Genomic DNA, 14,021 nt, shown 5'->3' on the forward strand with positions numbered 1-14,021 from the left:
GTGAAGAGGAGAGGGGCAGGTGACACGGACCACCCTGTGTGCCACCCTCACCTGCAATTCCATCTCTTTAAGACACAAGGAAGGGATGATCAAAGGGAAATCTGTTGTTTTCACAAGACTTACTTATTGTCTGGTGTCCCCTGGCTCACTGGTACGAGAAGACCCCACATGTGATACACCATTGGACTCGTCTTGATGTCTAGTAATACAACAAGGGATAAAACTTTCTGGCATTCCACCCTAATTATGGCTCCCTAGACCCCACAAATCTCATTTTAAGTCATTTTTGGAGCAGATTTTGTGCAGGAAATTACAGCTGTAAGGTTGAAAGCAATTCAGCAAAAAATGAGCAGAAGGACTTGAAGTTGACTTGCTTGTATGGAATGTTATTTGATTTTAATAAATACAATAAAATTAAAAAAAAGAAAAAGAAGGACTTGAGGTTGTGCAGGCCACATCAGCCGACCCACTAATGCAAGGGTGGGCTGAGTCAGTCCTGGAGGGCCACAGTGGCTACGGGTTTTTTCTTTCCAACCCAGTCGCTTAATTAGAAACCAATCCCTGATAATAATTTAATTTCCTGGCTTGCTGATGTTTTAACTCCGCCACGTCAGCTCATTCTTCATATCCTAAATTGTTTTTCTTCCTTTCTAAGGACATCATCCAAATGATTTGAAGTCTAAAACAGACGAGTAATTCTCAGTCCTTCACGTTTTCCTCTTCACTTTCCTTCCAAGTATTTAATTGAAGCAAACGGTGCGCGATAAACACACACACACAGGTGTAAATGGAAGACAAGCGAAATGGAGAACTGCGGGTTTCTTCTGTCCTTTACATCTAATTGCTAATAAGCAGCCATTGAAAACCGAGAGTATAGCTGCTCAAGACTAAAACAAGCCTTACAGGTTCAAAATCTTAATGAGCGAGCCCAACGGAAATGAAACAATAAGCGCTTCGTACTAACAAAAAACCTGCAGCCACTGCGGCCCTCCAGGAACGACTTTGCCCACCCTGGGCTAATGGGATACAAAGGGTCAAAGTCCGTCCTTTGTGCGAAACTTTGAACAAAAAAACAGGGATCAGTAATCTAGGAGGTTTCTGATCACCAATATGACTAAATTCTTTACTGGTGGTCCTAGCCCCTAGGTAAAAAAAATTACAAATTTTAAAGATAAGCATGTGGGGTATCGTTTTAGACTACTTCACGGTCCGTGATTCTGAATATGAGGTTTTTTTGATCCTTTACTAACTGTTTTGTCTTGGTAGTGCTCTCTCTCTCAATTCCTCTACTCTCCCCTTTTGTGTTATTAATGTGTAGGCTTTGTCAGAACGCCTCAGATCTGACAGACTCACCACTGTTTCTAAGGTATTGTAGTATAAAACTTCTACCCACCTACCCTTCTACATTTATGACCTCAGGCTGTTAAGTGGGAGTCAAGTCACACTTCTGAACAGGTGTGGTGCTGAGGTGTCACCTGTCACATGGCTGCACTCGGGTCCTAACTCCTAACTCTGCTTAGCTAGCCAATGAGAGCAACTACTTAACAGATTTAGATTGAGCTTTTTTTTTCCATAATTTGCTTGAACATTCCAGTTGATTTTGCGACTTCTCTCATTGAGCTAAGTATCACAGTTTGCTTGCAGGAGTGATATATTTGTGCTAATACGAGACAGGTTGCAGGCCGAGGGGAGGGGAAAGCGTGACATCAGGAGTAGAGAGCTGGGCCGGACCCTCCTCACTGTCCTGTTTCACCAATATGTGGGCGAAGCCGCGGGGCACGGCTAGTCAATAATATAATACTAATATTACATTGCTTTGTCTAAGTTACAAATAAGGCAAACAAACTTATACGAGGGGGTACCCAAAAATAACCAGATTCTGTACCTGGCGCTCAATCTCGACTTAGTTGCGAATGTCGCCGCACCTCAGTGTGGCACACTTACAGTATTCTGTGCCAGTCTGCCCATTGGCATTGCTCTGTGTTGTTCATTCGCCATTCCGTGTTCCTTTTTTTCTTGGTGCTTATTAAACGTGTTCGGCGATTGGTGTGATGGGTGATCATAAAGAACGGCGAGTCTGCGTTCAATTTTGTTTTCTCTTAGGGTCAAACAGCTCCTGAAACTGTAGTGAGGCTTGGTGTGGTGCTGAGGTGTCACCTGTCACATGGCTGCACTCGGGTCCTAATCTGGGATTCTGATGTGGTTTGTCATGTGGTGGGTGCGGCAATGAGCTGTATCAGCGTGAGCTCCTAACCTCTCTCTCTAATGTATTATTGGTTACTAGCCTGTGCTGTAAAATGCCCGGGGTCCTAGAAACTATTGAAATCGTCAGAAAAAGAATTGAAATGTAGAGATGTCGGGTACAGATAGTCCCCAGGTTACGGACACCCGACCTACGACATACAAACGGGGCCGCAGCTGTGACGCATGCGCTTCAGTAACTGCCGCTCTGTCATCTTTGGCCCAGGGACGCTGCAAGTAGTGGCTGGATGGAGGCTGGAGGGGGTCGATTTCGCTGCTCGTGCAGTGTAGTGTCCGTCAGGCGGCTCCCGGCGGCAAGCAGTTTCATTGCCTGCCCCCCGCTGCAAGTGGTGACCCTGTTGTGGCTGAATGGAGGCCATTGAGGGTGAACGGGGAGGCGGGGGGTAGCATTGTAGTGTGCCTCGGATGGCTGCGTGTTGAATGGGGGCGGTGGTGTGGTGGGACACTGCAGGGAGCATACTGTAGTGGAGGTGACTGTGAGGTGGGCTGGTGATGAACCGCCCCTCGCTGCCCCATTCATTCTCAATAGCAAGCCTGCTTGTACTGTTACGCACATAGCAGGAAGTTGTCTCTTGTCGGTACAGGGTGGTCCAGATCTAATTCTGCAGATCCAGATCGTCTGGATGACTGATTTATGCAGGGACGAGTCCAGTTCGGCGTGAAGACGATTCTTCATGTCGTCAGTTTGCACACTTCTTGATGGTCCGGGATTTTTTAGGTGATTCTCTATGTAATAAACTGAATAAGTTATAGCGTAATGAAAATTGCATAATTAGATCTGGACCACACTATACATCAGACGTGCTGACGACTGGTGCCTAATCTGCTGTGATAACGTGGACAGTGCTGTGCAGAAGAGCTCATCTTAACCTTTTCTCTTCACCCTTCAAGAATGTCTCTGAAACACAAATCTGATGCAAGTGCTGGTGATACAGTAAAGAAGAGAAAAACCATCAGCATGGAAAGTAAAGTAGAAATAATAAAAAGGTCAGAGAGAGGTGAAACTCCATCATTCATTGGCAGAGCACTTGGTTACAGTCGGTCAACAATAACATTTATTAAAGTAATGTACCTGTTCCGACTTACATACAAATTCAAGTTAAGTTCAAACCTACAGTCCCTATCTCGGGGACTGCCTGTAATTGAAAGGAACTACTCTGGGCGTCTCTCTCTCCTAGGAGGATTCGTTTTGCCGATGTGCTCGCCTCGCTTGCGTATTCCTGAAGGTGGAGCCCTCACCCCAACTCCACCTCTCACTTCTGGGACGGACAGACAGACACACTTCCACGCGTAGAGTTTATATATAAGATATCTATAAAGTAGAAACAATAAGCAAAGTACGAGTGAATTTTGGCAACCATGCAACCTGATAAATGCTGATGTGTGGTTTCAGGCGGCACACTGACTTGTTAGTTATTTTAAATGTCTCCAGTTAAGTCCTCATTTGTGGTCGGCTTTCTTCATCACAGGCCACATGCCTGTCTCAATATGGCTGCCGAGCTGTGCTCTTCATTGTGTTGTCCTTTTCAGTCCATGGTGTGTGAGATGGTCCTTCATGATGATGGAGGGGTAAAGCCAGCAAATTTATAGCCTCTCTGTCCGAACTCTACAGCCATTAGGACACCGTGGTACCAACATTCCAGTTGATTTTGCAACTTCTTTCATTGCGCTAAGAATCAGAGTTCACTTGCATATATTTGCGCTTAGCGGAGACAAGAGACTGCAGACCGAGGGGAGGGAGAAGCATAACATCAGGAGTAGAGAGCCGGGCAGGACCCTCCTCACTGTCCTGTTTCACTACTACGCGGGTGAAGTCACGGCACACGGCTAGTTAATAATATAACACTAATATTACATTGCTTTGTCTAATTACAAATAAGACAAACAAAGTTATATGGGAGGGTACTCAAAAATAACCAGAATCTGTACCTGGCGCCCAATCTAGATTTAGAATGTCACCGCTCGGTGTGGCACACTTACTGTATTCTGTGCCTGTCTGCCCAGTGGCGTTGCTCTGTGTTGTTCGTTCGCCATTACATGTCGGTTTTTCTTGGTGCTTATTAAACATGTTCTGCGATTTGTGTGATGGGTGATCATAAAGAACGGCGAGTCTGTTTTTGTACCGTGGATGAAGTCAAAGGAAAATCGCTGCAGGCCTTGGACGACGTTCTTCTTCAGTGATTCCAAAAATGTTTCCACCAGTGGGAAAACCATTGAGACGCATGCACTCAGTCACATGGAGAGGACTTGGAAGGAGACGCAAGTTGCAGGAAGTAAACTTTATTTACAGTTATTTTTGGGTTACCCTTTGTATACAAAATTTCACACCACAACACTAACCCTCTGTAGAGCTCCATCAGAAGGTGTCAAATGACAAATTCCTATGACAATTGAGAATATTTAGACTTTAAACGTTTAAACTGAAGCCGATATATGATGTCCCCCCCCCCCCCCCCCTTCTTGTTCAGTTATGCCCTTCTACCTTGTGAATAATTAATTCCATTATGGAGTAAGTGACCAGGTAGTGTGGAGGCCAGCCAGATTTTCGAGATCTTCAGAACTCCACTTGATGTTATTTTGGGGGAGTGCAGTGGAGGGGACTGGTGGGCTTTGCTGGCCTATTCTCGTTCTAATGCTCTACATGCCCCCCCGCATCTGAGTTTAACATCCTCTGATGTGAATGTCCTGCACTTCCCAAGCACAGTTCGGCGGGACCCCCTGGGGCTGCAGGTTTTCTTCCACCCCGTTTCCCAGTCTGTCATTTTCCCCTCTTATTGATCTCATTGTTTAATTACTTGGGATTTTTAGCTTTCTTCTCTTGTTCTGCATTCAGGAGAGCACGGCAGGGCCAGATTTACATTTGTTTCAGATAACAAAGACTGAAGTTTTCAGGTCAGGCAGCTCCCCTCACAAATCGGGGTGACGTGTTGCATGTTGATTACCTCGCACACTTGTGAGTCAGAACTTCACTGGACGCTGTACACGGAACAATAAGGACCCTTCCAGGCTAGAACTAATGAGGAATAATTTGTATTTGTGCCATAGTGTTCAGCTCCTCTGTCACTTTCTATTCGTTCACCTTTTGAGGCCTCTTCTCTTCATCCTAATAACGCTGATTGACCACAAGCAGAGTGGACTCGGGTACAAAAAACACTGAATGGTGAAACACCACAAGAGCACATAAAATAGCCGAGAGGGGTTGAGAGAGTGTAAAGATTCTCACAATGTCAGGCCAGGACCTTCATGGGCCTGCATAAAGTTAGTGTTATGACATGGGGTCTTTCATGGTGAATAGGGGTGTAAGACCTCCATACATCTTCACTGGCCAGGACTGGTAAGCTCCTCCCTCCAATGGGCTTAATCCCAGCTCCACTGGCCTGCAGACCCAAAACATGGAATTAAGGTTTCAAAAATAAAGTTAAATGTCCACAAAATATAGCAAAAAAACAAAAAAGAGGAGGGATGATCGTAAACCCCTGGCTTGTTAACAAAAAAAAGTAAATCATCCATCCATCCATCCATTATCCAACCCATCCATCCATTTTCCAACCCGCTATATCCTAACTACAGGGTCACGGGGGTCTGCTGGAGCCAATACCAGCCAACACAGGGTGCAAGGCAGGAAACAAACTCGGGGCAGGGCGCCAGCCCACCGCAGAAGAGTAAATCAAATTAATAAATTTATTAACCAAAAAAAAAGGAGAAATCAATGGCAAACACATCCAATCCACTAACCAGTAGAAGAATCCAGTAACAGAATGAAAGAAAAAAATAAAAACTAGTACAGTAAATCTAAATGAAAGTCTACCATAAATGAATGATCTCCAACTCCTGAGTCTGCTCAGCAGGCTTATATAGCCAGAGGGTGGAGCTCAGGATGTGAAGGTTGGCCCCACCCACAAGGAGCAGGGAACATGAGCACATTGAAAGAGATGGATGTGTTTCACCCAGCTAGGCTTCAAGTGTTGTTTTATGTCTATTTTGTTCATTTTTCTATGTTAATCTTGCAGATTATTTTGGTTCTGTGTGTCTATAAATATTTTTGGTTATGTTCTGTGTGTTTTGTGGGTGACGAAATCCAAAGAGGGTCAAGAACTGATTTTGGGCCCCACCAGCTTAAGGCACCTGAGCTCCAGAGGTACTAAAATGGAAACATGCAAAATGCCTCTGTGGTATAGCGGGGACGTCACAAAGGCCAGTTTTAAATAAATAATCGCCGCACTCGCGGCTTAGTGAGGAGTGTGCTGGTGTGTGGCTGAAGTGGTTCCTGGGGTGATTTGCGATGCGGGTGAGTCTCACTTAAGTGCACAGGTGAGGAGTCGTCTGCATCCGTAATTGTTCCCGAGAGCCGCTGATTGCCACAGCTGAACCACATCCCCATCATAAATAGAAGCGCGAGGTGGCTAGTAGGGGAGAGAAAGAAAAAAGTAAAAGAAAGAAAGAAACGGAGGTTGTGGGAGTGAGGAAGAGAGCGAGCAAGCGAGCGCTTGTAGGCCACTTGGAGGTGAGCCCCCGAGAAGAGTGTTTGGCCGACACTCGGTGGGGCTCCAGCTGAGCGATCAAGGAGCTGGAGTAACTGGCTGCGGGAGTCGGAAGGCTTGGGAGGTGAATTCCCTGGCGTGAGTGTCCTGGTCGTTGGGGAAGCCAAGTCTCGATCTGGAGAGTGCTAGACCGAAGCCAGGGATCGGGAAGCCTCCAGATCAGTTGTGTGGGAAGAAGGTCAGCTGCTGGTAGGGCGACTCTCCTGTTGCGGGGCCCAGATGGGAGAAGCAGGGGAGCCGCCAGGTAGAAAGGTAGAAGAAGACGCCGGGCTGTGTGTTTTTAAAGGACTGCTTCCAGCCGTTGTTTTAACCTCAGTTTTTAAAGAGTTTTTCTATTGTGGTTTTTTTAACGTCCACTCAGCACTCATTTTTACAGATTATTTATTTATGGATATTTCAGATACACTGCACTTGATTTATTTGGACCCTTTGTTTCTGAATGTTTTGTTGTTTTTAATAAAAGCACTTGCCACTTTTTTACACCATCCCCTTGCTCACTGCCGAGCTCATCGATGACATTACCAACGGTGTCGGGTTCAAGCGCACCCGAAAGCAAGATGGGAGCGTGGAGCGCACTCGCATCGCCACAGCCTCTGGTAGGAAAGCATCCTCAGTGGGAAAGTGGTGTGAATCCCATTAATACTTCACATCAGCGTAAGTGACTGTGTCCTCCACTGAGTTGCAGCAAACACAATCGTGTGGTCCATCATCAGAAATTAATTGGGTGCTTCTGGCTAAAAGGATACAAACAAGTAATCAGACTTTAAATGAAGAGAATGAATGCAACCTTGTAAACCAAGAGGCAGGAAATCTAATAAAAATCTGCTTAATGCTCATGTCACGCTGCACACAACCACAGGAAAACAATGAAGCTAATTAAGGCCGTATTTCATTTGCAGGCTTGAATTAGCCGCTGATTAAAGGGCCGGCTGTGGCAAAAACACCATGGCAGCCTGCCAGACCACTGGGTCCCCAGCCCTTCTCTGGGGGTCTGCTGTGGCGTTCATATTAAATACAACCAATCTGAGGTGTGTGTGTGTGTGTGTGTGTGTATGTGTCTGGGCTAATTGCTGGTACAAATGTGCTTATTTACGCAACCATTCAAATAAAAATGGGCCTCATCGCTGATGTCACATGACGATAGCGTCTTAGTGACCGGTTTGCCGAATGTTGGTGCACCACTCTCTATGGCTCTCCCAGTCTCTCTCAGTGACTTCCTGCACTGCCATCATTGGGTATGGATGGAAATGAAGGTCCACGTGGTGGAAATGCCTGAGGCAGAAGCGTGCTGAGCATCTAGCAGACTGCAAAATGGACGCCCTTACAACTTCAGGTGTTCGTTCGTACAGTCCAACGACAGCCTGGAGATTTTCTGTTCAATGTCGGACCCATCTGCCTCAATATAGAATTGGAATGCTGAAGTGCGTTCGGAAGGCGCGTTGCATACTGATGATGGATTTGTTGTTTTTGAAGAACACTTCGACAGTGAAAGGACCGGACCAAAGCATGTGGCTGACTGAAAACTACAAGGGATCTCCTATCAAAGGACACCCCAACCCACCTCGCGCAATGACCTTGAGAAATGGGGTACTTCATTTTGGCTCACCGTGTACAATAAAAGCTAATTTACACAAAATATGATAGAAAATCCACACAATATGCTAAGAATGGTGATAAAACAACCAGACAGTACTCTACATACGGTCTGCTCTGAATGCATACAGTACACCGGACGGTCTTACATCCAGATTGACTTACAGTTAGGTCCATAAATATGTGGACAGAGACAACTTTTTTCTAATTCTGGTTCTGTACATTACCACAATGAATTTGAAATGAAACAACTCAGATGCAGTTGAAGTGCAGACTTTCAGCTTTAATTCAGTGGGGTGAACAAAACGATTGCATAAAAATGTGAGGCAACTAAAACATTTTTATAACACAATCCCTTCATTTCAGGGGCTCAAAAGTAATTGGACAAATTAAATAACTGGAAATCAAATGTTCATTTCTAATACTTGGTTGAAAACCCTTTGCTGGCAATGACAGCCTGAAGTCTTGAACTCCTGGACATCACCAGATGTTGGGTTTCCTCCTTTTTAATGCTCTGCCAGGCCTTTACTGCAGCGGCTTTCAGTTGCTGTTTGTTTGTGGGCCTTTCTGTCTGAAGTTTAGTCTTCAACAAGTGAAATGCCTGCTCAGTTGGGTTAAGATCAGGTGACTGACTTGGCCCTTCAAGAATTGTCCACTTCTTTGCTTTAATAAACTCCTGGGTTGCTTTGGCTGTATGTTTTGGGTCATTGTCCATCTGTATCATGAATCAATTTGACTGCTGTATTTAGCTGGATTTGAGCAGACAGTATGTCTCTGAACACCTCAGAATTCATTCGGCTGCTTCTGTCCTGTGTCACATCATCAATAAACACAAGTGTCCCAGTGCCACTGGCAGCCATCACACTGCCTCCCTCCACCATGTTTTACAGATGATGTGCTATGCTTTGGATAATGAGCTGTTCCACGCCTTCTCCATACTTTTTTCTTGCCATCATTCTGGTAGAGGTTGATCTTGGTTTCATCTGTCCAAAGAATGTTTTTCCAGAACTGTGCTGGCTTTTTTAGATGTTCTTTAGCAAAGTCCAATCTCGCCTTTCTATTCTTGAGGCTTATGAGTGGCTTGCACCTTGCAGTGCACCCTCTGTATTTACTGTCATGCAGTCTTCTCTTTATGGTAGACTTGGATATCAATACGCCTGCCTACCCCCTGGAGAGTGTTGTTCACTTGGTTGGCTGTTGTGAAGGGGTTTCTCTTCACCATGGAAATGATTCTGTGATCATCCACCACTGTTGTCTTCCATGGACGTCCAGGTCTTTTTGCGTTGCTGAGTTCACCAGTGCTTGCTTTCTTTCTCAGGATGGACCAAACTGTAGATTTTGCCACTCGTAATATTGGAGCAATTTCTCGGATGGGTTTTTTCTGTTTTCGCAGCTTAAGGATGGCTTCTGTCACCTGCATGGAGAGCTCCTTTGACCGCATGTTGTCTGTTCACAGCAAAATCTTCCACATGCAAGCACCACACCTCAAATCAACTCCAGGCCTTTTATCTGCTTAATTGATAAGGACATAATGACGGACTTGCCCACACCTGCCCATGAAATAGCCTTTGCGTCAATTGTCCAATTACTTTTGAGCCCCTGAAATGAAGAAGGGATTGTGTTCAAAAAATGCTTTAGTTGCCTCACATTTTTATGCAATCGTTTTGTTCACCCCACTGAATTAAAGCTGAAAGTCTGCACTTCAACTGCATCAGAGTTGTTTCATTTCAAATTCATTGTGGTGACGTACAGAACCAAAATGAGAAAAAAGTGGTCTCTGTCCAAATATTTATGGGCCTAACTGTACATCTGGCCTGTCGGAGACAAACGTGGTTGTAAATCGACGACTGCCTGCATTAACAAAATCAAGAGCTGAAGCTCAAGCAGGCAAACACAGCGGGGACCAAACCGTCCATCACTTGAGCCACTAGGGGGCCTCACTGCAAGCGGCAAGTTTCTCAAAGTGACTCTTGACCCTCTTCATCACTCACATCCCTGGAAGCAACTTCTCTGCGCTCCGTCCACTTGTTGAAAATCACTCTCATGTGTTATAGACATGACACAATAGAAAGAGGCCTGATTTCTATTAACACCACTAAAAAAATAAATAAATAAATAAATAAATAAATAAAGGAAAGAAACAAAATAAAAACGAGTCCAACAAAAACGTGTTTCTTCCTAATAGATGTGACAACAGTCGATGTTTATCATGTAGGGCTTGCTGTTCTTATTTAAGGAGCCGCACGCTCAGCTGGCCTCCAGGGATTGCCGTTTTCTTCAAGTAAAGAATCAGAGTCTTGTCTTGAGCGCGTCTTTTTGTGAGCTGCAATGGAAAACTTGGAGTCTTTTAAGCCCCACAGAAAATAATAGTGACTTAAGGGGTCTTTGGGTGGGAAGCGTCTCAACAACAAACGCGGAATCTGCCCAGCGACGCATTGCCTCCCAGATCTTACGTGCCGCGCTGGCAACTGGGCAGCCTCGGCGCTCCTGTGATCATTCATCTGCGTCGCCTTCCACAGCCCTAATTGCTCACATGTACCATCATGTGAAACAGTAAGTACACCCCAAGGAAACTGTTGAACTTTTTTTTGCACGTAATTGAACAGCCAGATCTTCACGCAAACTGTGCCAACAGATAAAGGTGATCCACTCGAACAAAAGCACAAGGAAAATGTGCTTCTTCGATCATTGATTCAACATAAATATCTACAGATGTCATGGCCTACTGTGGAAAAAGTAAAGCCTCAGACGTTGGCACTTCCTCCTTTAGCAGAAATACTTCATGAGGGCGTTTGGCCGATCTGCCCACTAGTCGCTGACATCAAGTCCCTCACTGCATAGGTGCTTCTGGGTTTTCTTGCATGTCCTGCCCATCTCTCCCCACTGGACAACCTTTCAATGGGCTTCAAATCAGGAATTTCACCAGGCCAATCCGTATCCCTGGATACAGTAAGTCTACCATTTCAGTTGGGGGGGGGTACTTACTTTTTCACATGACTGTGTATTTAGTACTTCCATGGGTCTCAGGTGTCTCCTCTGTGATCTTCTTGGCAGGGTCCTGGCAGCTCATTAGGAAGATCAGGACGCCTGACATGATAGACGCTGACAGTTGTCAATGTGTGTCAGGTTTCAGTTTGACATTTTAGATTCTTATATTGCTGTGAATGCTTTGCTTAAAGAGATGATAAAGAGGTGCAGTACGTCCAAAAGCATTTGATCCTGTAAAGGCAGACAAGGCAAATGAAAAAATAAGGAGATCAGCACCTGGGATCCATCATTCACAAGACATGACACGGCGTTTTGATTTTCACCTAACACTGAGGAAGACCTAGTCTACTCCAACTCAGGCGCCTCACTCGTCACAGTCTGCTGAAATTGAAGCACCTCGCCCCCCAACCCGTGTCTGCTGCTACTCAAGCACCTAACTTGCCCAGTCTTCTGTCATTCAAGCAATCAGACCTACCCAGTCTACTCCAACTCAAGCAATTAGCCCCCTCCCAGTCTGCTGCCGCTCAAGAACCTAGCCCCACCCACTCTTGTGTCATTCAAGCATTAATACCCACCCAATTTACTCCAACTCAAGCACCTTGCCGTTCCCAGTCTGCTGTCACTCAAGCATGCAGCCCCGCTCAGTCTCTCCAACTCAAGCATCTAACCCCGCCCCATCTGCAGCTACTCAAGCATCTAGTCTGCCCAGTCTCCTGGTACTCAAGCACCTAGCCCCTCCCAGTCTGCTGCCTCTCAAGCACCTAGCCCTGCCCACTCTTCTGTCATTCAAGCATTAATACCCACCCAATTTACTCCAACTCAAGCACCTTGCCTCAAGTCCGCTGTCACTCAAGCATGCAGCCCCACCCAGTCTATGCCAACTCAAGCAATTAGCCCCCGCCCAGTTTGCTGCCACTCAAGTGCCTAGCCCCACCCAGCCTGTGATGTGCTCACCTTCTGCTGCCTTCTCACCCTGCCTGTGAAGAGCCATCTGATGGCTGCTGCAATATTTTCTCACAAACCCCGTAATGTGAGATTTACAGCACCATATTGTGTTTTTTGAGAGTTTATTTTAAGCAGCCCAACATGGTTAAGATTTTTTTAAGCTTTAAGGGTCCCAAAGGCTAATTAAGGAGACCCAGACCCCCTCAGGACACCCTCTATTGTGCCCTATAGTTTTGAGGATGTGGTGGAATACTGAAGTACTTGGAGAGAACCCACACAAACACGGGGAGCCTATGGAAACTCCACACAGGCAGTAACAGAGCGACTATTTGAACCCGAATTCTTGGAGTTTGTAAACCAGTAATACTAATCAGTGTGTCGTCTTTGCACATATGTGCCCCCAACTCTCTCTCTCCTATTGTTTTTAAATCTCTGTAATGTATGCCAGCAAGCTCACACTCACATGCAGCCCACCCTCCTCACTGTTCTTTCAAGCTACAGGCGAGTATCTCAGTGTCGTCCTTGACTGTTCAGGCGTGTCCAAGTGTGCCAGTGATATTGTGTGCCAACCTCACGACCCTCTGTGGCGCTTTATGGTGCTATGCCAGGCAGGATGTTGTGCCGTCAGTCAGGATGGACCCCAGAAGTTGGTGGGCTGTCTGCAGATGACCGTCTTGATGACCGTCGAGGCCTGACAGCTCCTGATGACATTTGCTGTGCCCACTTGAAGTTGTCAGGGATGGTGAAGATGTCCACCCTGTTCACACTAACAACACGTGAATCCCGATATCCTCGTCTCTTCAAATGGCCCTTTTACACGTTGGTTGTTTATCCTACATTCACATTTATTATTCACATTTTGAATGCTAATCCTACGAAGTAGCGCTGCTTATAAAAGGTGACATTTGCTTTATTTATTTAGATGGGCTCCTTCATTTTCTGTGTCTTTTGCCACCCCAGGTCTGCCTGCCCATTGTAGCTCGGCTTCTTTAATCTTCTCCCTCCGACTGCTGCCTCGCTCGCTGCTTTGTGTGGAATTCAAGTTCACAGCCTACAGCTGCTCATGCGACTTGTTTTATTTTTATTTGTTGGTAAAGGAAAAAAAAAAACCACTTCCTTAGCCCAGAGATTGCACTTGAGGGCCACAGCAGGTCTGCTGTTTGATCAGCTCCAAGGGCACCGTGAATGGCTTATGGCTCCCTCATTCCGCTTGGCTTCCTTCCAGTTCATCCACCCACAGAGCTCAGAGAATCCTACCGAGCTCCCCCATAAGCACTGATTTCCTCACTTAAAATTCTGCCCTCACATAAGTCAGCAGGTAGAGGGACCCTCGGGGACCCCCGGCTCTAGCCTTTCATCTTCTGGCAGCGGTGGGGAGGCACCAGGCGAGTTGCCATGGTAACCAAAGCGCGGTGCTCGAGAAGGAGGAGACCGCCTGGGTTTCTGGAGTACACAGAAAGGCACTTTAATCCCGCGTAACAACTTCAGACAGCCGACGAGGTTCTCGGAGTTCCTGGAAAAGCAGATCTCCTCTCGCCAGGCCAGTGACCTGGAAGAACTGTGCCAGCTGACTAGACGCGGGGAATGAGGCGCGCGGGAGGGCCGAGTATCTTCATTCCTGATTTCTAATCCGCTGCTCATGCTGCTTCAGATGTTCATCACCTTATCCTTAATCCACTAGCAGGAATCCCA

The 14,021-nt window shown here is 46.1% G+C and overlaps 1 protein-coding gene and 1 long non-coding RNA gene across 3 annotated transcripts in view; one reads left to right on the forward strand and one right to left on the reverse strand.

The window, feature by feature from the left end:
• The window catches only part of iglon5 (IgLON family member 5), a 399,602-nt gene that overhangs the window by 182,566 nt on the left and 203,015 nt on the right, over positions 1-14,021 (forward strand). The gene's annotated exons all lie outside the window — the stretch shown is intronic.
• LOC127526134 (uncharacterized) lies at positions 11,427-12,213 on the reverse strand. Of its 2 annotated transcripts, none has more exons than XR_007933756.1 (3): positions 12,146-12,213; positions 11,860-11,916; positions 11,427-11,724 (listed from the first exon to the last, which is right to left on the reverse strand). It is a non-coding gene; the product is annotated as an uncharacterized LOC127526134 (long non-coding RNA). The 2 variants fall into 2 exon arrangements; XR_007933757.1 differs by having other exon boundaries at positions 12,113-12,207.

This window comes from Erpetoichthys calabaricus, chromosome 17 (genome assembly GCF_900747795.2).
Source record: "Erpetoichthys calabaricus chromosome 17, fErpCal1.3, whole genome shotgun sequence".
Classification (NCBI taxonomy): Eukaryota; Metazoa; Chordata; class Cladistia; order Polypteriformes; family Polypteridae; genus Erpetoichthys; species Erpetoichthys calabaricus.